Source organism: Coenobita brevimanus, chromosome 71, assembly GCF_032717465.1.
Source record: "Coenobita brevimanus isolate Jiangsu-jjx chromosome 71, ASM3271746v2, whole genome shotgun sequence".
NCBI classification, from domain to species: Eukaryota; Metazoa; Arthropoda; class Malacostraca; order Decapoda; family Coenobitidae; genus Coenobita; species Coenobita brevimanus.
Genome location: NC_137024.1, coordinates 45,420,907 through 45,445,500, shown reverse-complemented (window position 1 = coordinate 45,445,500; position 24,594 = coordinate 45,420,907).

Genomic DNA, 24,594 nt, shown 5'->3' with positions numbered 1-24,594 from the left:
CCATCTCCCATGATCCCTTCGCATCACACCCAATCATGCCCCTTATGTTTTCCTACCTCCATACTCCCACCAGTTCCCTTCCTCCCACATGTTCCCCAATCCTGACCGATAATTCTCTCCTTCCAACCCGCCGTGCACTCTGCCATACTTATCCACCCCTTCTTATACCTAGCTATCTCCACCACCTACTTGTGTCCCCATCTTCCATCCTAGCTCATACTCCCCTGTCAGGGCTCCTTCACTGCCTTTCTCCTATCCTTGTTCCTCCCTGTATCCATAGCTAATACTGCCCCTGTACTCCCCCCCCCCCACACCATCCCCGTCCTTCTCGCCTGTGCTCCTCAACCTCCACCCCTCCTCCCGTGCGACTCTAACACAGCCTATGCCCTTCCGCTACCACCTCCCCACCCACCCATGCTCTCCCCCTTCCCCCCCCCACACCCTTTCCCCGCTAAAACTACCCAAAGTTGTGCAAAGTGTGTGGGGGCCGTTGGTTGTCTCCTGCTCCTGGGGAACATAATACGCGTTATCATTGTTGTTATATTCTTTATTTTTCTGGTTGCTTTGCTTTCTTTTGGGGAGTTTCTTTATGTCACACATTCCGTATAATGTACATTGTGTTGCATTGCGCATTTTCGAGTACTTTTGATTTCTTTTTGCTCGCTTTTTAACCTTCTGTGCTAAAATTTGTCTCTCTGCTTTCATTTATGTTCTTTTTTGCTAGTAACTTTGCTTTTTAGCGGCTTCATCTCCCTATATGCCCCCTTTCCAGGCAACTTTGGGGTCTTTTTCTTCATGATGTTGCCATTCTCATGCTGCGGCGAGAACAACATTGTCTGGCCTAGCACACCTAAGTTTCCCTCGTGTGCTGGACTTTCTTAAGGTTATATTCTGCTCATCCTAACTTGGCGGATTGGGTACGCCCTTCAGGAAGGCTTGGACACATTTGATTGGTGGACAGTAGAGTTGAGGACGCTGAGAGTATTACGGTAACCCTTTTATGGGCAGGACAGCTCTCTTGTTCAATGCCAGCTGATGCCAGATGATATTGTACAATTAAAAATGTACCATTGGAACCTGAACTGTCAGTACCCTTAGCATCACACTTCTTACGGTCAGAATATCCTTTGTATTATATTCCAGTTCACGCCAGATGATGTTACTCAGCTGAGAGTGAGTCATAGGCCCCTGCGAGAGGTAAGCGATCTATTCGGTTATGTGTTTTGTACTCACTAAATTAATAAAACTATTCAGATTAATGCGTTTCAGTTCCCCGAGTCATAAAATGATAGTGGTTACTAAACTTAGGTACACATTGAAAGACAGATATATCCTGAAAATATAAACTGAAATTGAGAGATATATTGACCATATGTGTGGGAGAATTAGAAGGGGGTTTATTTGGTTAGATTAGGGTAAGATGCTAGTAGATTAGATTAAGTTAGGGTATGATACGTTGGGTTAGTGAGATAGGATCAGGTTAAATTGGATTAATATAGATTAAAGGAGGTTGATGAGGTTAATTTAGGTTACAGGGAGCTCAGCAAAGTACAGTACTCGTATCCACAAGGTAATCTGTAATGCTTGGATTAAGGTTGATTAGGTTACATTTTAGATTAGAGCAGGTTACGCACGCTTGGCTTCATTTCCACTTGGTTACGTCTTGGTAGTAGCTCTGCACGCACACTGTTTACCCAAGTTTGTGTGGAATATCTGTGTGTCAAGTTGGTTTAGCCTCCCCTCAAACCACGCAATGTTTTGAGTTTGTCTCCGCTTCTGCCGGCGTCCTTTTACTTTGCTGCAACTTTTGTACAATGTTAATTACTGAACTTTAGCCATGCGAGTCAGCTGTCCGCCCTTGAGAGAGAGAAGGGGGGGGGAGACTGTTTGTGTGTGTGTGTGTGTGTGTGAGAGAGAGAGAGAGAGAGAGGCGTGTGTGTGTGTGTGTGTGTGTGTGTGAGAGAGAGAGGGGGGGTGTGAGAGAGAGAGAGAGAGAGAGAGAGAGAGAGAGAGAGAGGCTCCAGGTGGTGTAGTAGTTGCAGGGATCAGACGCAAACACGAGGCCCTGCAAAGTTTGTTCTGGAGCGCTGGAATTCCATGTTGTCGAAGTGTTGAGTGTGTATGCATAAACCAGGAGGCCCCACACATCACTGCTCAAAGGGGGGAGGCTGTGTGTGCGCCCTCTCTTTCTTTCCACCTTCTTTAATCCTTTTGGTTGAAATTTTTACCCACATAGAAAGGAGGAGATTCTGTGTTATATCCGGTCTCACACATTCTTAAAAATTCTTATGCGTGAATTTTACCCATTTCCACAGAGAGGGATAGATGTCGGGTAAGAGAACTGCCTTGCGAAATGGCCTTTCCTTCCTTTCCGTTTAAGCCTCGAAGTTCTCGTCTCCGTATATAACACTAGTGGTTGCCTGGAAAAATTTGCGGGACCAAACTAATAGCCTTTCTATCACAAAATGTTTGCAAATACCAATATCTTTGTTCCCATACCGTTACTGAGACCACACTGACCAATTCTGACCATAAAGTCGAGAAAACCGTTTTCGCATATTTTTGGGTGTCGCGATTTCCAACAGTTTTGCGCCGTATCGTCGCGCGCGATCGCCAAAATTTTTGTTTGGTTTTTTTCTTACAATCCCTGGATTACTCCGACCTCATGCAAAAACAGTTAGGTCGATATTTACTACCGTTCTCGTGAAGGAAACGAACAAGTGCACATACGCAGGTTGACTTGTATGTACGAGTAGATCGCGTTTTGAATTCCTCAACTCTCTAATATCGTCCAGCTCAAGACAACGAAAAATATTCTAACACAGGGAAAAGCTTAACAGCCTTACCTAGTTCTTTGTTAAACCTAACACTCTGTTGCCATTCACCACCTCCATTTCACATAATTCCCCATTTCTTTCTGTGCCCCATCTGTAATTCCCCATTTTTTTAACTATTCCCCATCCATAAATCTCATTCCTCACTATCCCTCATCCATATTGCCCCATTCCTTACTATCCCCCATCCACATTCCCCCATTCCTTACTATACACCATCTGCATATCTCCATTCCTTACTAGATCCCAGCCATAATTCCTCATTTCTTACTATGCCTCATCCGCAAATCCCCAGTCCTTATTATGCCTCATCCATAATTCCCCATTCCTTACTATGCTCCATTCATAATTCCCCATTCCATACCATATCCCATCCACGAATCCCCATTCTTTCATCATCATCATCATCATCATCATCATCATCATCACATCATCATCGTCATCGCCATCATCATCATCATCATCATCATCATCATCACCGAATTTTTTCCCCGAGTGCCTCTGGAATGATGTAGTGTGTGTTTCTTTGATATTTTCCGAAACACTAAGATGAAAGAGAGAAATCCTAATTAATAATCAGAGATAATCATATTGTGCAGTTACTTGAATTATCTTTATTGCCTTCATCTGGAACTGCTCTGAAAAAAAAAAAAAAAGGTAAATTTCTGTGTGTGTGTGTGTGTGTGTGTGTGTGTGTGTGTGTAGATCTTAATTTTTTTGCTTATATTCTCCGCCCGTTTGTGTGTGTGTGTGTGTGTAGATCTTAATTTTTTTGCTTATATTCTCCGCCCGTTTGTGTGTGTGTGTGTGTGTGTGTAGAACTTCCTTTCTACTTGCATACTAACTTTCTCTGCTGAGTCCTCCGCCTTTCTCAGTCCGTTTGCGTGTGTGTGTGTGTGTGTGTGTGTGTGTGTGTGTGTGTGTGTGTGTGTGTGTGTGTGTGTGTGTTTATCCGCTCGTGTTTGTGTTGTGTAGATCTTCGTATCTACTTACATACTTACTTTCCTTGCCGAGTCCTCCTCCCTCCCAGCAACTCTGCCATATTTCTTGTGATGGCGAGTCTCATCTCTTGGGCAAATATCCTCCATACCAGATTTATTCTGTCGTCGTCGGCTGCCTGCACGACGCATTCGAGCTCACAGCCGGTATGTTGTCAAAAGCTCACAGTGCTTCATACTTTCGTGGATATTACTTTGATTTACCACACGTGTGAAAGTGATCATGCATATTATAATCGAGTGTTTTCCATTCAGCGTTGTAAAATTCAATAGTTGTAGTAGTAGCAGCAGTTGTTAATGTTACAGCCCAAGGTTCATCTGAATGTCAAGCCAGTAGAATGCAGGCTGAAGTTGCCTCCCTCCTAAAGTTCACCATCACCCTTTCAGGGTAAAGGGAGGGAGCTGAGGGGCTTTTGCATAACCAAGCAGCGGAGCCGTCCAACTATGTTTGTGCCACCGCATGAAGGTACCATGCCAGCGCCCAAATAAAGCTGAAAGATATTATATACCGTAAGATAGCATTATTAGGGATTGTTAACTCCGTGTTGGTTACAGGTATATAGCTTTGCACATTGTTGAGAGGATTGGTTGTCCATTGGTTAGCACATTCTGCACACAGTTGGAAGAATCCGATTCGATTGTCGGGCCAGTCACAATGTTGGCCATAGTTTGCCACCCCTTGTCGCACTTCTCCCAGTAGTACAGCTGGCGACCTGAATGTAACATCGAGTGTTGCAGGTTCTGTTCTGTGAATATTGGGACTTGGGAGATTCACTGCGTGTCTAAATAGCCCACATGCAGTAGATAGACATAGTCCTAGGCCTTCTTCCTAATACAATACATGTATACCCAGCAAAGAAAAGTATGGACTCCAAATGACTGATAGCTCCTCCCCAGTACATATACTGTTTGTATATATAGCAACTCGATTAGTTTATTCTCTTTCATTTAAGGAATTTACGTATAAAGTCCATCGTTGTTGTAATGCCTGAGATCATGTTAACATTCCATATGTGGAACTTGAATATAAACGTTTCTTACTGCCCTTATTAACAGAGGCTTTCGGGTGTAAAACTTTGGTATAACATCTGTCTATCTATCTGTTGCTAGACGCCTTAATCCCTTACGGGGTTGCCACAAACAAATCGCCTCCACGTCGCCCTGTCCGCCGCCATTTCACTGCCCCGCTCCCAACTGACACCCCCTTCTCTCATATACCTCTCCACTCCAACCCTCCATCACATCCTCGGCCTCTCCCTCCCTCTCCCTCCCTCCACCTCACTCACATACACACTCCTCGTCAGTCTCTCACCCTCCATCCTCTCCACATGACCAAACCTCAGTGTGTTCCTCCTAACGCTTCCTATCACATCCACATCCATACCACAACGCTCCTTTATATCCTCATTTGTCAGCCTGTCTCTCCATGTGACTCCACAGGCTCCTCTTAAGTAACTCATTTCCACTGCTCTCTTGACTTGTGTCCTTCCAACAACGTCCAAGCTTCACTTCCATACGTTAGAGTTGGTATCACAATACTGTCATGTAGTAACTTTTTTACTTCCATGCTCACTTCCCAGTTCTTATCACTGCTTTCAAGGAACCAGCAACCCTGCTTCCTTGTTGTACCCTGTCAAGCACGTCACCCTCCAAACTTCCATCCTTACTCATCACACTCTCCAAGTACTTATACGTACTCACATTTTCCATTTCCTCACCATCCAACAGTATGCCTTCACTGACTTCACCTCTCTCAAAGACCATCACATTACTCTTCCCTGTATTCACCATTAGCTTCCGTTTCTTACACACTCTCCCAAACTCATCCATCAAACCTTGCAGCTCCTCTTCGTCATCACTTAACAACACAGTATCATCTGCAAACAACAGTACAGGGAGTTTCCAAACACTACCCTCTCTCACTAGGACCTCTCCAACATCCACTGCCCTACCTTGTATCTCTTTTATTACCCCCATCCATGTACAGATTGTACAACCATGGAGACATGACACAACCCTGTTTGAACACAACCTTCAAAGATAAAAATGCATGCAGTTCACCATCCACACGCACTGCAGCCTTAGGACCATCATACATACTCCTCACAGCATTCAGCAACTTCCCGTCTACTCCATATATTCTTAATACTTTCCACAATCCATGTCTATCCACCCTGTCACATGTTTTCTCCAAATCCATGAAGCCCGCATACAACTTCTTTCCCTTCTCTAGAAACTTTTCCACTAAAGATCTAAGAAGGAATTTCTGATCTACACAACCTCTTCCCTTCCTAAAGCCTCCATGTTCTGCTCCAACTAATTTCTCTGTTATTTCCCTAACTCTGTCAATAAGTATCCTACCATACACTTTTCCTGTTACACGAAGAAGACAGATGCCCCTATGATTACCACACACTTCTTTTTCTCCTTTTCCATTGTACAAGGGAATAATTATATCTGTCTTCCAATCCTGCAGGACTCTACCTTCCTCCCAGGTATGAGTATGAAAAGTGAGAAATGAGAATACTGAAATGATCCTGGCAGCATGTATGTATGGATTGTGTACATTGAATAGTGTAAAAAATATACTGTTGATAATAGTGAATGGTGTGCATTAAGGAAAAATATTAATCAGGCAATGGAAAAGAATGTTCTTGGAGGGTAGAGTTAAATAGAGAGAGAGTAGATTAAGAGTAGCTTGGTAAAAGAGTGTATGTCAGTATGATAGAAGGAGGGCGTGGAAGACCAAGAAGATAAATGAATTTGTTAACTGACTGTGCTGAAGACAAGCGTTATGATACGTTTCTAGGGCCATTAGTGAAAAAAAAAATGTGAAGACTATTCTGTCTGTGCGGTGAGGCTAAGAATTTCGAAGGCACATTTGAAGAGGAAATGTATACATGACCTATTTTACAGATTCTTAGTTACTCATAGTTCTCATGCCACGTCTTTTTCCTCCTATTTCTGGAACCTAAGATCGTGAATATAATGCGAGTCGTGTTTGCCATCAAAATTTTTTTTGCCTTGCATTTAAAAAACTCAGACACGAAACGAAGAGTTTTTCCATAATTCATATACCCATATTAGCATTCCATCTCAGGAACATGAATAGGAAACAAAACGTTTGGATAGCTCTTTAGCAAAATACCAGTTACTGAGGTTAGGTAGGAGAAGCAGTCACACACTCATCCCCTCAATATTACACGACCCTGGAAAGCGGGTCTCATACTCAGGAGAGAAAGAAAGAGAGAGACGAGGGGGAGGGGGAAGAAAATGAAAAATCTGACAAGTTGCACAAGTGGGTGAAGGCTGAAGGGTGGGTAGGGGAGAAGGGGCGAAGTGTGGGGGAGGGGAAAAGTGATGGGGTGAGGTTTCTCAAGAAGCTTTGGTCAAGCGCTCTTCCCATCAGAGTATAACTCCTAGACTCAATTCAGAAGCCTCCTTTTGGGAAGTGCTTGAGGGGGTTAGGAGACGGGGGGAAGTTCAGGGGACTGCTTTTATTGGCTGGCTTGTTGACTGGTTGGGGGAGGGGGGTCTTAGCTCCCTAGGGTTGAGGAAAGACTGCCACGTGTGAGGTGGAGTCCGGTCTGCTGCAATATTCTAGGTTAAATTTGATATGTATATATCCACCTGCCTACTTAGCACTGTATCACGTGATCAACAGTATTTACCCATTCATTTCTGTGGCTGCCAATATCTGCATGTCCGTCTGTATCTACGAGTATCTATCAGTCTGTCTGTCTTTGTTTATGTCAGTCTGTCTATCTATCCATGTCTGTGTGTCTGTCTGTCTGTATCTATATCTGCTTTATCTGTGTCTGTATACTCGTATCTGCCTCTGTCTGTCTGTGTGTCTGTATACAGCCAAACGCAGCCTCCTGCACCGGAGGAGGCGGGGGAGGAGATAGAGACTGGTTTTATTGGCTGGCTGGCTGGCTGGCATGAGGGGACTCGGTTTCCACCAGGGTTAAAGAGGAGAGCCCTGCCACGTGTCTTCTTGGTTCATACTAACTAGCATACTGAATTGAGGCTCTTTCTTGCCTGCCTACCTACCTACCCACATATATACATACATTTTTTTCGTGCATACCCACCCATCCACGTGCCAAACAACATACCTACTTATCAGTAAATTTGTTTGATGCTGCCAATAACACAATCCTTCCCACTTTCTGTCCTTCTGTGTACCTATCATCCTTCCTTCCGGCCTGCCTAATAATAGCTGCCTGATGCTGTGACTGAAACATGCAATAGGGCAGTAACCGCTGTCAAGCCAAAACTAAAATGCTCTTAGTAGTAGTATGCTTGTCCGATACCGAGGATACTCTCTCTCTCTCTCTCTCTCTCTCTCTCTCTCTCTCTCTCTCTCTCTCTCTCTCTCTCTCTCTCTCTCTCTCTCTCTCTCCACTTCATATTCACGTGGCCTGCAAACTTCAGATTTAAAGATTTGCAACAGTATACTAGTATGAAAATTTAACCTTGTTTCTCTTTTTTGCAGGTATGATGCTGGACCCACACTGAGACGCTGAGCATGGTAAAAAGGAGAGAGAGAGAGAGAGAGAGAGAGAGAGAGAGAGAGAGAACCTAATATTTTTGTACTTTTGCTTGTATTTACAGTACGGTATATATATCTTTGCACCCTTTGTAACTTACGGACATTATAAAGGAAGCTGAAATCTGAATGCAGTAATAACCAGGTCATTGGGCTCAACTCCCGTCAATTACCAACTCATCCAACCCATCCACGGAATTTACATTATTATCTCAATCCAGAATACTTTGACATTGGGAAGTAGTTAATAATGAGAGAGCCAAGTTTTCATATTCGCACATGCAGAGTTCTCTTTTGTGTGTATGTGTGTGTGTGTGTGTGTGTGTGTGTGTGTGTGTGTGTGTGTGTGTGTGTGTTTCGCATGCAATTCATTATCTTGGGCCCCTTCTGACCCTGGATATTGGAACACTGTCACATGAAGGAGCAAGAGATAAATATGAAAATAATCTATACAGCCATTACCTTGTCCTTCCCACAAAACAGGTCACAGAACAAGGAAGCCATCGTATATATGTGATCGTATTTGTGTGTGTGTGTGTGTTGTGTGTGTGTGTGTGTGTGTGTGTGTGTGTGTGTGTGTGTGTGTGTGTGTGTGTGTATGTGTGAATCGTGACGTAGATGGTTTACTCAGAATTACATAAATCTTTAGCTACTTTATTTTTTTCCCCTCTAGTAGTCCACATCCGTCTTCCGAGCTGTGTTTTATCTTTATTCCTTTATGTATCTTTCCTTTTCTCCTCTTTTTCCTTTTCGTCTGTTATCGTCTTTCTCCATTCTCGTGTCATTTATAGTACCTTTTTCCATCACATTTTTTGCACTTTTTAAAATATATCTTCTCTCTCTTTCTTGTGATTAAATCCCTCTCTCCTTGTCTTTTCGTGTCAGTGTCATTCTTTCCCCGTTTCTCTCTCTCTCTCTCTCTCTCTCCTCCCCTCCCCTCCCCTCCCCTCCCCTCCCCTCCCCTCCCCTCCCCTCTCGTCTCCTCCCCTCCCCTCCCCTCCCTACTCAGCAGGTTGTGGTGGTCGCCGTCATTAGCAGGGGGAGGACAAACTAAATAAAACCATCCACCCTGAACTCTCCTCCTCGTTCCAGCTCTTATTTTTCTTTACTCTTTTCTTATTTGCTCTCTTTTCTTTCTCCTTCGTCTTTACTCTGTTTAATGTGTCATTGCTCTTTTTTTATTCTCTGTCTGTCTGTCTGTCTCTCTCTCTCTCTCTCTCTCTCTCTCTCTCTCTCTCTCTCTCTCTCTCTCTCTCTCTCTCTACCTGGTCCTTCGTCTTTGCTGTCTTTTATGTCACATTCTTTACCGTCTCACCTTCTCGTATCTCTACTATTCATTTCTCATCTCTTTTCCTTCCTCCCCCTAGTCCTACTTCTGTCTCCCTTTTCTTTTTTTACTAACCTGTTCCATCTGTTCTTTTCCTTCTCATCATCGTTAATCTCATAGCTCTTTCTTTCCTCTTCTCGTCCTCTTTCTCCTTCTCTTCTCCCCCTTTCCCCTTCTCCTCTCCCTCCCCTCCCCTCCTTCTCCTTCCATTTTCTCATCAAACTGTCTCCGGATCTCTCATTTCTTTTCCCCTCTCATCCCCTTCCAGTTTTCCTCATCCCGCTTCCATAGCCTTCCCCTCATCCATCCAGCATTTCCCCTCACCCCTCCAACCCCTTTTTCCCCATTCTTCCCGTTTTTTTTTCTCCCACACCCCTCCTATTTCTTTTTCCCCACCCCTCCAATCTCTTTCCCTCTTCCAGACTTTTCCCCCATACTCCTCCGTCTCTTCCTCCTCACCCCTCCAGTCTCTTTCCCTTCACCCCTTCAGTCTCTTTCCCCTCATCCCCTCCAGTCTCTTTCCCGTCACCCCTCCAGTCTTTCCCGTCACCCCTTCCAGTCTTTCCCCTCACCCTCTCCAGTCTCTTTCCCCTCACCTCGCCAGTCTCTTGACCTATCTAAAATTTAAACCCTCACCCCTTCAATTTCTCTCTCCTCTCCCCATTGATCTCACTTCTCTCATCTTTCTAATTTCTCTCCCCTCTCACCCTCCAGTGGCCTCTTTCTCCCTTATTTCTCACCTCTCCACTTCCCTTCATGTCACCCTCTTCAGTGTTTCCCCTCTCTTCCTGTCCTTCCCTTCCCACCCCCTTCCCTTCTCTTCCACCTCTCTCCCTCTCATTTTACGCCCCTCCCTTGTCCCCCGCTCCCCATTGACGTAGCTGGAGAAAGAGTTGGGAGGTCAGGGGGAGTGGGAAAAGGGGAGGGGGATGACTATAACATCTGGGTGTCACGAGCTCACCACCTGCTTTCCCCTCCCTCACCCCTACCCTCTCTCCCCTCTTCTACTCCCCTCTCTCCCCTCCCTTCCCCACCCTGCCTCTTCCTTTCCCCTTCCCTCCTCTCACACCAAACTTCCTCAACCCCCCAAACTTTTCCCTTCCACCTCCCCCTCTCCCCTTGTTTTTTCTTCCCCTCCCTCCCGTCTTTCTTTTTCCCACACTTTCCCTATTTTTTCTCTCCCTCTTTCTTCCTCTCTGAAACTTTTATCATTCTCTGCAGTTTGTCGCTCTCTCTCCCTCTCGTTTTCTCTTACTCTTCCCCCACCCTGTCCTTCCCCTCTCTCTGTCCTTCCCCTCCCTCTGTCCTTCCCCTCCCTCTGTCCTTCCCTTCCCTCTGTCCTTCCCTCTTCCTCTCCTTCTTTTGCTGCACCTCCTCCTCTTCCTCTCCCTCTTTCGCTGTTCCTCTTGCTCTCGTTATTTACTACTCCTCCTCCCCCTCCTTTCCCTTTCCTCCTCATTTTCCTCTCCCTGCTGTAGCACTCCTCATCCTCATTAGGAAGTAGGGGTGTTAGGGTGGGATGTGGGGAAGCAGGATAACTGACATGCAGGGAGAAAGAATCAGAATAAAGAGGTGAGGATGTAAGTCTCACGAAGGAAAAATTAAATTGGATGAGAGTAACTAGGGATGGGTTAAAGTGAAAGGGGAATTGAGTAGGGGAAGAAAAACGAATGAGGAATTGCTTAAAACAGGAGTGAGTGGATGAAGAGCCACTTGGAGATGGAGTGATGTGTATTAGGAATTGAGTAGGGATAGAATTAAGAAAAAACATTGAGAGAAGTACATATTGGTTAAGCATTACTTAGGGATTTTGTTAGGTAAGGAGGGGAGAAGTGAAGTGTTAAGTGAATTGAGAAGTGAAGGATTAAGTATTAAATAAATATTAATTTGGGAGGGAAGTCAGTGAGTGGGGAATTCAGCTGGGAAGGAGTGAAGCCTGTGGGGAAATACCAAGGACAAAAGGAGATGAATAAAGTTAGGCATAAGTAAATCCCACAAGCGATTCACTAAGTAAAAGCTGAAGCATCGTAAAATTTGGACACAGAATACGTGAAAATTACATAAAAAGAAAATGAAAAATGCCAAAAACCCGGGAACGCGCTCAAGGACTTCTTACATAGGGATCAGATGTGAGAGTGCTGGTGGGGATCTGATGGGCTCGGGATCACGGGATATCAGGTAATGGATCAGTGGGAACAAGTGAGAGAGAGAGAGAGAGAGAGAGAGAGAGAGAGAGAGAGACCTTTGTGTTTGCTGATAAGAATTTTAGGTTGATTTCGAAGTGGATATATAAATGCATACATATGTAACACACACACACACACACACACACTATTGCATTCTCTCTCTCTCTCTCTCTCTCTCAAATCCTTCCTCCACTCGTCCACGTCCCCTGATTCTAATCCTTCGCATTGGTTTTGCGTCTTGATGAATTGTGTGTTGACTTGCATGAGTGGGACGCGGCCTTCCTGAGACCCGGGTTCGACTCTCTCTCTGATTCAACGTTCTGGGAGGAGTCGACGGGCGGCATGAGACAGAATATTGGAGAAACAAATGGCCGTATGGTTGAAATACAGGACAGAAATGGCTTCAGTACATATAAATGAGAAGTGGATTTGTGTGTGTGTGTGTGTGTGTGTGTATTGAAGGTTTAGAGAGAGAGAGAGAGATTTAAGCAGGAGAGAGCGAACAACAAAACAAAGTAGTGATAAATTTCTGAAGGTAATGTAAAAAGGAAAGCAAAGTGGCATCAATTAAGAGGTAAATAATAAAGAAAAGAGACGACGGTAAATCAATAAATGGCATATATTAAAAATTATAAAAGTATAAAGGAAAAGAAAATGAAGGTAAAGGAAGATAAGAAAACTGGAATCGGATATAGTAAGACAAGGAAACGAGTCAATGATTAGGAAAGAAGTTGGAGAAGTGGAAGGCGGAAGAATAGGAAAGAGGCATGGTATGAAAACTGTGAGGAGAGAAAGGCAGAGATGGAAGGACAGACAGGTGGAACGGTACTAAAATGCAAGTGAGGAGGCATGGAAAGCAAAAGGATGTGAGAGGAGAGCTAAAAAAGGAGAGGAGACAGCAAGAGGAATATGGAAAGAACAAGATAGGGATATAGGAGGAACTGGGAATGTTGAGGTATGAGGAAGGTGTCAAGAAGGTATACTAAAAGGCAAGAAACTGTAACTGGCAAAGAGAATATATATAAAGAGGAAGAGGGTGTGTAAGAAATGTTTTAAATGATAGGTGAGGAGGCAATGGAAAGATAGGTAAAAGGAATGTATAGAGAGACCACTAGGAAGGGAGGAAGAGAAAGACAGGTATGGGAGGCAAGAGGAGATGAGGAAGAGGCAAGTTGAAATAATGTGGAAGATATGAGAGGAAGAAGAAGACAGAGGAGGATAATATGTGGAGGAAGGTAGGGGAGAGGAACCGGAAGAAGAGACAGGAGGAAGATATGGAGGAGGAAAAGGGAGGTATGGTAGGTGAGAGGAGCGTGTTTGTCTAGTTGGGGTGCATCGTCAAGAGGCGTGATGGAGGGAAGGGGAGGACATGTGGCGTGCTCATACATATTTACGCCACTCCACACTCCCGTCTCTCTCTCTCTCTCTCTCTCTCTCTCTCTCTCTCTCTCTCTCTCTCTCTCTCTCTCTCTCATCTTCTGCTTCTCATCTTGTCTTACACTCTGTTTAAACAATCTTACGGCCCTTGCAGTTTGACTCTCTTTTTCTCTGTCTCTCATTTAGTTTTACTTCCCTGCCCCATACAGTACATTAGCCGTTTGCTGTCAGTCTACAGAACCTCACCACTATTACATTTGCTCACTCTGTCTTTCACACTCTTACGTAACGACACTCCTAGTCTCTCACTCTTCTTGTCTTCCACTCACATTCTGGTTCACGACCTTACAACTAACTTTTTTTTTTATTTTTTTTTTACTAACTCACCGCCTTCCCAATCTCTGTGTTTCGCTGTCTCTCGCTTCTTTCCTTGTTTCGTGGATTACCTCTTACTCCATTGGTTGCTGTTTCATCCTTTACTCTCATGCTTTCATTGTCTTATATTTGTACTTCACCGTCACACCATTATCTCTCCACCACCCTTTCATCGTGTAAACTTTATGTCCCTCTTTCTCGCTCACTTTCCTAGTCTGCCTCATACCGTTTTTCTCTCAACTTTCCTTCAGGACCATGACGTAATTTTCGTTTTTCTGCCAGCAGAAGTTTATATTCAACCTAGGAATGATCGCCAGTTGTGTAATGATTAGGGAAGGCTGTATCTAATCTCTCCCGTTCCAAAAGTCTCTCCTACCCAGAGGGAAATTGTCAGAGAAGAAAAAAAAGGGGGAAATAAGATAGAACCTGTATCCTAAGGTTGACATGGGAGACTATACGAATACCCATACCCAGTAATTACATATCTCCAATTAATGTTGACTCTTACAATCATACCCTCTCGTTCTCTTTCATCAACCCATTTTCTATTTTTCAACTCCTACCATGTCAGTAACAGATTACAATACAGTTACATATATATTTACCTCCATTCGGCTAAGGATTTTACTCTCCTGCCCCCTCGTTCTCAATTACTAATCCCTTCACCGTAGCTGGATAGTAATAAAAAAAATAGTTGCACCGGGTGGGCTAACAAGAGCTACCAATTAAATGTATTTGATGTTTTGTTGCCATGTAACTTACGTATTAATTTTGTCTGTGGTTGCGTGCTGTCTCGAGTTATACCCTTACCTCCCCTGCCCTGCCTATCACCGGTCTTTCTCTTCCCATACCATTCCTTTCTATCCCCTCTCCCCTCCATACCCTTCCTCCCTAACCCCTTGCCATACCCGTCCTTCCCAACTCCTCCTCCCCGCATACCCCCCCTTCCTAACCCTTCGCTCCTCCAATTCTTCCAACCTAACCCCTCGTTCCCCCACCCCCGGCGTTGTGTCCTAGGTGAATGGATGTCGTGAGGGGTGTGGTGATGGGCGGGTAGTTATGGCTGTGTGATGGCTAATGAACAGACGCTGACACCAAAACACCTCGTTAACCACACTTACCCCCTACCTCTCTACCCACCCCACTTCCCCCTATACCACCCCTCTACTCACTCCCCGCTACACCACCTCCTACCCACTTCCCCCCCACGCCCCCCCTACACACTTCCCCTGCATCTACCCCCTACCCACCTCGTCTCCGTTTCTCTCTGTGCCGACCTGGTGTAGGTTTTCTGTTGCCAGGCTCTACTCTGTGACCTACTCTCAAGTTGAGAATCTGTCGGTGTCTGTCTGTCTATCTATCTATCTGTGTGTGTGTGTGTGTGTGTGTGTGTGTGTGTGTGTGTGTGTGTGTGTGTGTGTGTGTGTGTGTGTGTGTGTGTGTGTGTGTGTCTTTCTGTCTGTATGTCATCATTTCTTTCTTTATCGCTTTCTCTATTTGATTTTGATGTCTTTGGGTTGAACGGCCTACTGGAGATTGCTTCTAACACCTCTTAGGGGTATTCCTTGTAGGTGATTGAAATCTTTTAGCGTTAGCCACATTAAAAGAGAAAAATTTCCTCGGCCTGATTGAGCTAACCTTTGCTAAGCCCTTATATCTTTAGCCCAGCCCGTTGTAACCTCTGTGCAGTGTATTCTGTCCCCATTCCCCATCACTTGTTCTCTCCCCTCTCCTTCATCCCTCTCTCCCCATTCCAGTTTTCATCACCCATTTGTCTCTTCTACACTGCCTTTCTCCTCTCCCTTCTCACTTCACCTCTTTCCTTCCTCCCGTTCCTTTTCTCCCTAACCCTGTCTCCATCCCCCTTTCACCTCTCATCTAACCACCTATCCCTCCTCCCTTTTCTTTTCCTTCCCCACCTTTTTTCCTTCTCCGCTCTCCCTCCCCATCCTTGGAGACATAATTGGCCAGAGAACTTTGTTGTTGCTCTTAGTTCCAACGTCTCCACATTCCTTCCCGTTTTATCTTGTTTTCCTGATTTTCCTCCTGTTTTTCTCCCTCTCTTCTCTCCTCTTTTTCTCGTCTTTCATCTCCGTTTCCTTCTTGTCTTCCCGTCTTTGTTCTTCTCCTTTCATTCCCTTTCATACTTTTGTCCTTGTCTCTCTTTTTCTTTTCATCCCTCGTGTATTTTCTTTCTGTTTTTATGTTCCCTTTTCCATAGCTAATCTTCGCGTTTTCTGCCCTTTGTTTTTTTCTGATTCCTTTGATTTTTTTCTTCCCTCCTCTGTTTCCTCACTGTCTTCCCCTGTCTTTGTTTTCCTCTCTTGCTGGTTGTTTTTTCTTATACCTTATCTTTTCCTCCAACCTTCCCTTCTGTTTTTCCATTTATGTACCTCTCTTGCTCTTTTTCTTTTCCTCTTGTTTCTCGTATTACTTCTTTCCTTCTTTATTGATGCATATTCATTCTTTTCAGTTTCTTTCTGTAACTCTCTCCCCCGATTTTTTTTTGTCGTTTTTTCTCCTTCCAGACTCATCCTTTTTCCCTCCCCGTTTGCTTTTCATTTTTTCTTATTTGTTCGTTAGTTCCTAAGGTACTGTCCGTCCTACATAAACTTCCTTCCCTCATCCATTCATTAATTTATTGTTTCCAGTATTTGCTTCTGTCTTCCTACTCTTATGAACCTACCGGTTCAAAGTTGCGAAGCTCATAAAATCCAGACCTGGGGATTCTCCTTTACATTAGCGTTTTGGAAATGCCCAAATCCTTTTTTTTTTTAATTTTACCCATAGGTTCTAACGGTTTGATTCTATACATTTATATACATACATGTTTACCTTCTTCCTTCCATTCTTCATATATATATATATATATATATATATATATATATATATATATATGTGTGTGTGTGTGTGTGTGTGTGTGTGTGTGTGTGTGTGTGTGTGTGTGTGTGTGTGTGTGCACACTTACATACAAATATATATACCGGTACATATATTTTCTCTTTCATTCTCACTTACAAACATTCCGTCCTTCATTCCTGTCTTCCTACACACAAACGCACATAATTACCTCTCTTTTTCCTCCGTGTCCTCCATCCTTTCAGTTCCTTCCCATTACCGTCCTTTTGTGGCAGATTGATCACTTAGTACCCAACGTTTTTGTCGGATTCTAATTTTAAGTCTATCCTTTTTATGTCGGGTCTCACTGCCCACTTTCTTCCTTAATTGCAAGAGAGAGAGAGAGAGAGAGAGAGAGAGAGAGAGAGAGAGAGAAGAGGAGGCTGGATCATCTTCCCTTTTATCATTTTCTCCTCATGTCTGTACTTTTGCCTTTTACAGTATCTTTCCTCTTTCACCTACTCCTTCCCTCTCACCTTATCTTTCTTCTCTCACCTTATCTTTTTCCTCTCATGCCATCTATCTCCTTTCACATCATCTTTTCTCCTCTCACCTCATTTACTTCCTCACCTCACCTTTCTCTGTCCCCGTCATCATCCTCACCATGCCCCATATTTACCCCTCATACCCCATCTTTCCCCTCATTCCCCATCATCTCCTCATACTCCATCCTTCTCCTCTTGCTTTATTTTTCCCGTAGGAGCAACTTCCTCTCACTTCATCATTCCTCTCACCTTATCTTTTCCCTTGTACCGCATCTTTCTTCTCCCACCTCTTCATTCATTCACTTCATCTTTCCTCTCACCTTATCTTTTCCCTTGTACCGCATCTTTCCTCTCCCACCTCTTCATTCACCTTCCGCCACACACACCACAAAGCCAGTCAGGAGACAGGACGTGTGTGCTGGGCAAACCCCAGGTCCTGTCCTCCCCACTTACTGTTTTATAATCAGCCCATACACCACTGACCGGGCTAATGTATGGCCCGGCGTGCACTATATGTGCAGGGAATCTTTCAACGAACGAACAACCTTCCACCTCTTTTTTTCTTCTCCCACGCCATTTTTTTTTTCTTTTTTTTCACCATATATTTTCTCTCTTGCCTCATCCTTCCCCTTTCACCCTAGTTTTACATACCTACTTCAGCTTCTTGTCCTTCCCGTCTCTCTTCATCTTTACCCTCTCCATCAACTTCCCCTTCCCCTCATGTTCTTTGACTAACCCTATTCCTCTCATTTTCTTCCAGTCATCATTTTCCTTCACACTTACTGCTCCGTCCTTCAACGCATCATTCCTTTTCCATCGCGTCTTTCCCCTCTCAGCACAGCTTTCCCCTCTCAGTCATTCCCACTGACCTCTCCACTCCCCTCACATCGCTTCTCTACCTTCCCCTATCCCTCATCTTTTCCCCTCTCTCCTCTTCCTGTTCCTAGCACATACTTTCCCCTTTGACCCCTCACCTCTCAATCCTTATTTCACCTTTCACCCCTCCCCTCCCCTCCCCTTCTCACCTCCACTTTCTCCTCCTTCTCCCCATCTGTGACTCCTCTCTTTCCCTTCCCCCTTTTTCTTTCTCTTCTCAGCATATCCTCGGCTCCTCCTGTCTTTACCTTCCCTTCTCCTCTGTCTCTGTCCAACACATCTTTCTCATTCTCTTCTCAGCTCATCATTGGCTCCTCTCCTCTTTCCCTTCCCAGCTCACCTTTGGCTCCTCTCCTCTTTCTCTTCTCAGCACATCTTTGGCTCCTCTCCTCTTTCTCTTCTCAGCTCATCTTTGGCTCCTCTCCTCTTTATGTTCTCAGCTCATCTTTGGCTGCACTCCTCTGTCTCTTCTCAGCTCATCTTTGGCTCCTCTTCTCTTCCTCTTCTCAGCTTATCTTTGGCTCCTCTCCTCTTTCTCTTCTCAGCTCATCTTTGGCTCCTCTCCTCTCTCTCTTTTCAGCTCATCTTTGGCTCCACTCCTCTTTCTCTTCTCAGCTCATCTTTGGCTCCACTCCTCTTTCTCTTCTCAGCGCATCTTTGGTCCCTCTCCTCTTTCCTCTCCCCTCCCCTCTTCTCGTCCCCAGCAGTTTCAGGAGAGGGGAAATCAGGCGACAGGGGATTTTAGAACGTATCCTCTGATCGATGTGAGGGAGTGGGATGCGGGTGGGGGAGTGGGTGGAGGGAGGGGGAGGGGAGAGGGAGTGAGGAGAGGGAGGGGAGAGGGAGTGAAGAGAGGGAGTTTCGGGAAAGGGAGAGAGGAGATGGAAAGATAGATATTAGAAAAAAGGAGGGAAGACGAGGCTACTCAAGAGAAGTAATGAAGCCGAATAAAGGAGAGAGAGAGAGAGAGAGAGAGAGAGAGAGAGATAATGGTGGGTCCCAGATTAAGGCTTGGGTGGAGGAATAATGAGAATTTGAAGATGAGCGAGTGTTGATAAAGGCAATGAAAGAATCCGAGTGCCAATTTGCTCCAGAGGAATGGAATGTGTGTGTGTGTGTGTGTGTGAGAGAGAGAGAGAGAGGGGGGGGGGAGTCAGCCAGCAAGCAGAGACGTGAGAGATAGAAGACAGACAGAGAGAGAGAGAGAGAGAGAGAGAGAGAGAGAGAGAGAATTGGGAAGAAAAACTGATCAAGCCAAGAGAAGACTAGAGGTAAATGGAAATGAGAAGAGAAGCGCTTTAGAAATAGAATAAGAAGACCAAGATAAGAAGAGAAATGGGGAAATCTTTATCTTTTTTTCCATTTCTTATTCTTTGTTGTAAATCATCTCTTATTTTCACCGTTTTCATCCTTTCTTTCGTTTGATTATTCCCTATGTATCCTTTCCTCTCCTAATCGACGTTATCTTCTTGTCTTTTCCTTCTCCCTAGTATTTCATCTTGTCTTATTCTTGCCCTTTTTATTTTTCCTCTTTTCATATACCTTTGGCTTCGGCATTCCACTTCCCTCCTTTTACTCCATTTTCCTGACACTGTTTACTTTATATTCTTTCTTCCTGTTGACTTGGACTCCTCCCCATTCTCCCGTCCCTTTCCCTCCCTCCCACCCCTTCTCTTTTCCTTCCTTTCCCTCCCTCCTATCCTATACACATCTCTCTCTGTTCATCCCTTCCCTTCGCCTCTCGTACTTTATATCACCTCACTTCTATTTCCTTCACCTTCCCTCCCCTCGCCTACAGCCTTCTCATCCTCCTTTTTTACCCCTTCCGATCTCCTCATCATATCCCTTCCCTCCCATTCAGTCCTCCTCATCATTTCCCTTTCCTCCCCTTCCTTTCTTTTCTCCACCCTTTTCCCTTCCCTTTATTTCCTTTCCCTCACCTTCCCTTCCTTCCCTCCCTTTCATTTCCTTCCTTTCTCCTCCCCTCACTTCCATATTATTTCCTTCCCATCCCTTACATCATTCCCTTTCTTTGCACTTCCTCCCTCCATCGTACATCCCTCTCCACCTCTTTGCCTCCAGATCCTTTTTTCTTCCATTTTTTCCCTCCACTCGCCCCTCAGAGCGAGAGAAAACAGAAATGCTTTAGAAATAATTAATGCGAGGGAAAAGGGGACAGCTTGACAGATACGACCACCGTGGATAAAGAAAACGGGGGGTGGGAGAAGGGAGGGGAAACTTTTTTAAGGAGAGGAGAGATTGGGAGGAGAAGGAGGAAGAGGAGGAGGAGGAATAGGAGTAGATTAGAGAAGAGGAGAGACAGGGGAAGTGGAGGAGTAGAAGGACGAGGAGGAAGAAAGTAGGTGGGGAGGATGAGTATGGGGAAGAGTAAAGTGAGGTAGAGGGGGAGTTGAGGAGGAGGAGGAGGAGAGGGGAAGGTAAACTCAAGAGGAGAAGGAAGCTATATATAACTGAGTATAGAGGAGGAGAAAAAAAAAAAAACCCTGGCAGGAAAATGAAAGCCTCGGAATTCTTTGCTGTAGCAGGATTTGTACGATGCCTTTTGGTCGTGGTGTTCTGTGACCCTTGAGTTTCGAATAAGTAAAAGATCAAGTATTCGGATTAAGAATAACAGGATTTTTAACTGAAGGGCCTTTCCTTACCTTAGTCTCTAAATGAAGTCGTGTGGTAGCAGCCAGAAATATAGACGTCCTCAAGCTCGCCTTTATTATCGAAACAAGCCTGGCCCCGCTTTCTTACGCTCCTGATGGGGCTCAAAAGGACATGGTGATAGATGAATGGATTGTTTTCAGACCTTTTCAGCTTTTCTTGAGTTGGATAAAAGTGAGTGGTGGTAGCTAGAATAGAATAAATAAAAACAAATTGTGGGAGTTTGAGTTCGTCAGTAGAACGAAGATCAGGCACTTCACAAGCCCAGGATATGAGGTGGAAGGTTTATTGTCCTCACTGTCTCCTTAATAAAGCGTAAAATCTCTACAAGAAATCTGTGAGGGAAAATAAAGATCCGTTTTTCAGTTCCCGCGTCACAGCTATCTCGTATCTAAAGAAGTGACCTCCTATATTGGGGATCCTTAATAAAAGAAAAGGTATTAATGTTATAAAGATGCTGTGTTGGACGGGTCACTATATATCATTCATAAAAATAGTCTGATTCATAAATAATTCTGTCTTTCATACTCTTGATGTAGATAGATATCGCATTTCTATTTTTGTGTTATAAAACTTGTATTAAACGGGTCCGTGTACAGGCTACAGTATATTGTTAAAAAAATAGGTTTATATATACATTCCATTCTAATAATATATGTCGTGCACGGTAGGGTTTTTTTGTGTAACAGAAAAAAAATGTATTGAAAAGAGAGAGAGGCCTAACTGTTTATCGGTCTATCTGTCTGTTACATAATGCCGCGATATGCGTGGAGTAGTCTTCATTCTGCTTTGCAGGAGTTAGATATAAAGTGATAATACATATTTGTAGTGTAGATTTTATGTTGGGGTGGCTGATGGGGAGAGAGAGAGAGAGAGAGAGAGAGAGAGACAGACAGACAGACAGACAGAGACAGACACAGACAGACAGTCAAAGAGAGAGGAAAGGAGAAGGCACGACAAATCGAGGTGAATAATTTGGTTTGGTTCGCATAGTTTGAGAGAGAGAGAGAGAGAGAGAGAGAGAGAGAGAGAGATCTGCCTTGGACGAAGCTAAAAATATACCCTTGTCGATACTGTATGTCGTTAGGGCGAGGGTGTGGACAAGTACAATCCCATACACTGGCTTTATTAGGTAGGGAAGGAGGGCTGGAGGGGACGTGAGGGAGAAGATGGAAGGGGTTAATGGAGATGGAAGAATAAGGGAAAGATTCTGGTTGCTAAGTAAAGAGAGAGAGAGACAGACAGACAGACAGAGAGAGAGAGAACGAGAGAGAGAGAGACGTAAGGGGTAATTGGAGACGGAAGAATAAGGGAAAGATGATGGTTACTAAGGAGAGAGAGAGAGAGAGAGAGAGAGAGAGAGAGAGAGTGCCGGGGAAGGAGAGAAAGAAGGTATAAATGGTTAATGAAGAAAGAAGGATGGATGAAAATTCCAATTGTTTAAGAAAGAAAAACAGATGGAATAAGTGTGGGTGCGGAAGAGGAGAAGAAGGTATGAAGTAAGAAGGGATAACAAAGATATTATAAAGGATTACTAATGAAGAAAGGATCCGGGAAAGACTCGGGCTGCTAAGAAAGTAGAGCGAGAGAGAGGAAGAGAGAGATGGAAGAGAAGTGGGTTCTGGAACAGGAGGGCAGCGAAAGAAGATAGGTTGACAAGACAGTGATGAAAGAAGTAGTGACACAGGAGGGCAGAGAAAAAAAAAAATGGGGAGAGAGGCTAAGCAAATAGGAAAGAGGCATTATGCGAGGGTAGAAAAAAGATGGAAAAAGTATTGAGAGATGATGAGGCAACAGAAGAGAGGGTGACAAAATGATGGTGGATGAGTGGCAGAATGGTAGGAAGAAAGTGAGAAAGGGACGGATAAAGAGAGAGCGAACAGGAAGTAAGCAGTGTGAAACCGTTAATGAGAGTTGAAGATGGAACGAATGAGAGAGAGAGTTGGAGAAGAGAAGAGATGCAGACACAGTTTACAAAGCACTAGAGCCAAAAATGACACTTTATACAGGGGAGACATAATGATAAGGAAGAAGGGGCTGACTAGAGAGGGAGGAGGTAATGTTAAAGACTGGGAAATTGAAGACGAGGGAACACGAATGAGTGGGATTGGCAGAGCAGAATAGAGGGAGATACGGTGACATGAAACTCAATGACAGAATGTTAGAGAAAAGGATATAGAAGGAGAGTTACAAACAACGAGAGAAGCCATGCAAGATGGTAGGAAATGAAGGGTAACGAAGAAGTCAAACGGATGAGAGAACAGGAAGGAAGTAGAAGAATGAGATGGGCAGAATGTCAGAGTATGCAAAAGGTACAACCAGACATTAAAAAGGCAGGAGAGAAGGTGTATTTGAGGGTATAAAGGAGGGTAATGGAACAGGAATAAGACAGGATGAAAGCAGAAAAAGCAGGATGACAATAAGAAGTGCAAAACGACAAGGTAGGGGAGAGAAAATGACAGAGAAGAAGTGGTTGATGGGGCAGGAAATAATCAATTTTAGGGAGTAAAAAGGGGACATAGTAGAAGAGTAGTGGGAGGGTGAAAGAGGAGAGATGCAGTGTGAGATGGTAGACCAGAATTGTAGACAGAAAAAGGGTAAAACATAATGAGAAAGTATGAGAAGGGGATGAAAGGAGTAATATGACGATAAAAGTAAATATATATATGTATTTATGTATGAGAGAGAGAGAGAGCTGGCGTGAGTCAAGGTAATGGGCAGGAAGACTCAGAATGGCAGGGTGACAGTGGGAGATAGGCAGGGTGAAAGGGTAGGGAAGTAGGAGAAAATCAAACTGACAGAGTGAAATGGAGGCAGGGAGAGCGAGACGATCCTGCAGAGACGGGGAGACAGCTGGAGATAGGCAGAGTGAATGGACAGGAGGGTTAGGGAAAATCAGAGGTCGAAAAGGTGAAAGGCATGCAAAGTGAGTGGTATCGGGTCAAGAGAGGCAGGGTGACAGGTTGCAGATGGGAGTAAGGGTAAGAGGGTGTAGATGAGAGTTAGGGTGACAGGGTGGAGATGAGAGTTAGGGTGACAGGGTGGAGATGAGAGTTAGGGTGACAGGGTGGAGATGAGAGTTAGGGTGACAGGGTGGAGATGAGAGGTAGGGTGACGAGGTATAGGTGTGAGGTAGGGTGGTTAGGATTTGCGGGATATCCGAAAATAGCTGTCCAGATGACATGGTGGTGTATTAAATGACAGAGGTATGACACTGGAAAAAGTGAAGTTAAAGTATCTCAAACAATGTCTGGAGCTTTAGTATGTAGCCAAGATTGTGGGTCTGTACACTCTTTAAACGGAACATTCCAGTAATAATAACTCTTATCTCTGGGCCAACGCTCGTGGGATGTCATGCCATACCCAGTTTTCCTGTACGGGAATTAATAAAGCTAGAAATCAGACATTAAATATTGTGTACGAGTAAGCTAAAAGACTGAAAAGTGTTAATTACTTGAAATAATGAATAACTGCCATTATAAAAACCATAACGTAAGGAATGCGGAACTGTGTCTGCATTGAAAATGATGATCAGATGGATATCTGCTGCACCTTATATGAAAATCATGCTGGGTTTTTAAAATCGCAGGTAAGCTCAAGTTGGACATTTCATTCATTCCATTACTGGTAAACTGTACATGTTCTTTTTACTCTAACTTGACCATCTCTTTATAGTAAATCTTGAGTTGTAATAAGAGATGAGCATTAGAATATAAAGCTAGTCACGAAGGAATGCTACGAAAAAGGATGTAGAGCCCCAGTATTGTCTTATTCTGCCACTGAGTTATGTGGAAAAAGCCACAAAAGGACAAAAATCTGTATCAAGTTAAGGTAAAGCGACTATACGAGTAGCTTGGCGAGATAGCGTCACGCAGTGTCGATCATTCACTGACGCCGGTCACGCCAGCCCTACGTTACATTCTTCCATGATCGCGTAAACTTGACCTTAAGAGTGTGCACAAAAACACATACCGGTACCTTGTATACCTTCAAAAATTAAGTTGCCGTGCACGTTG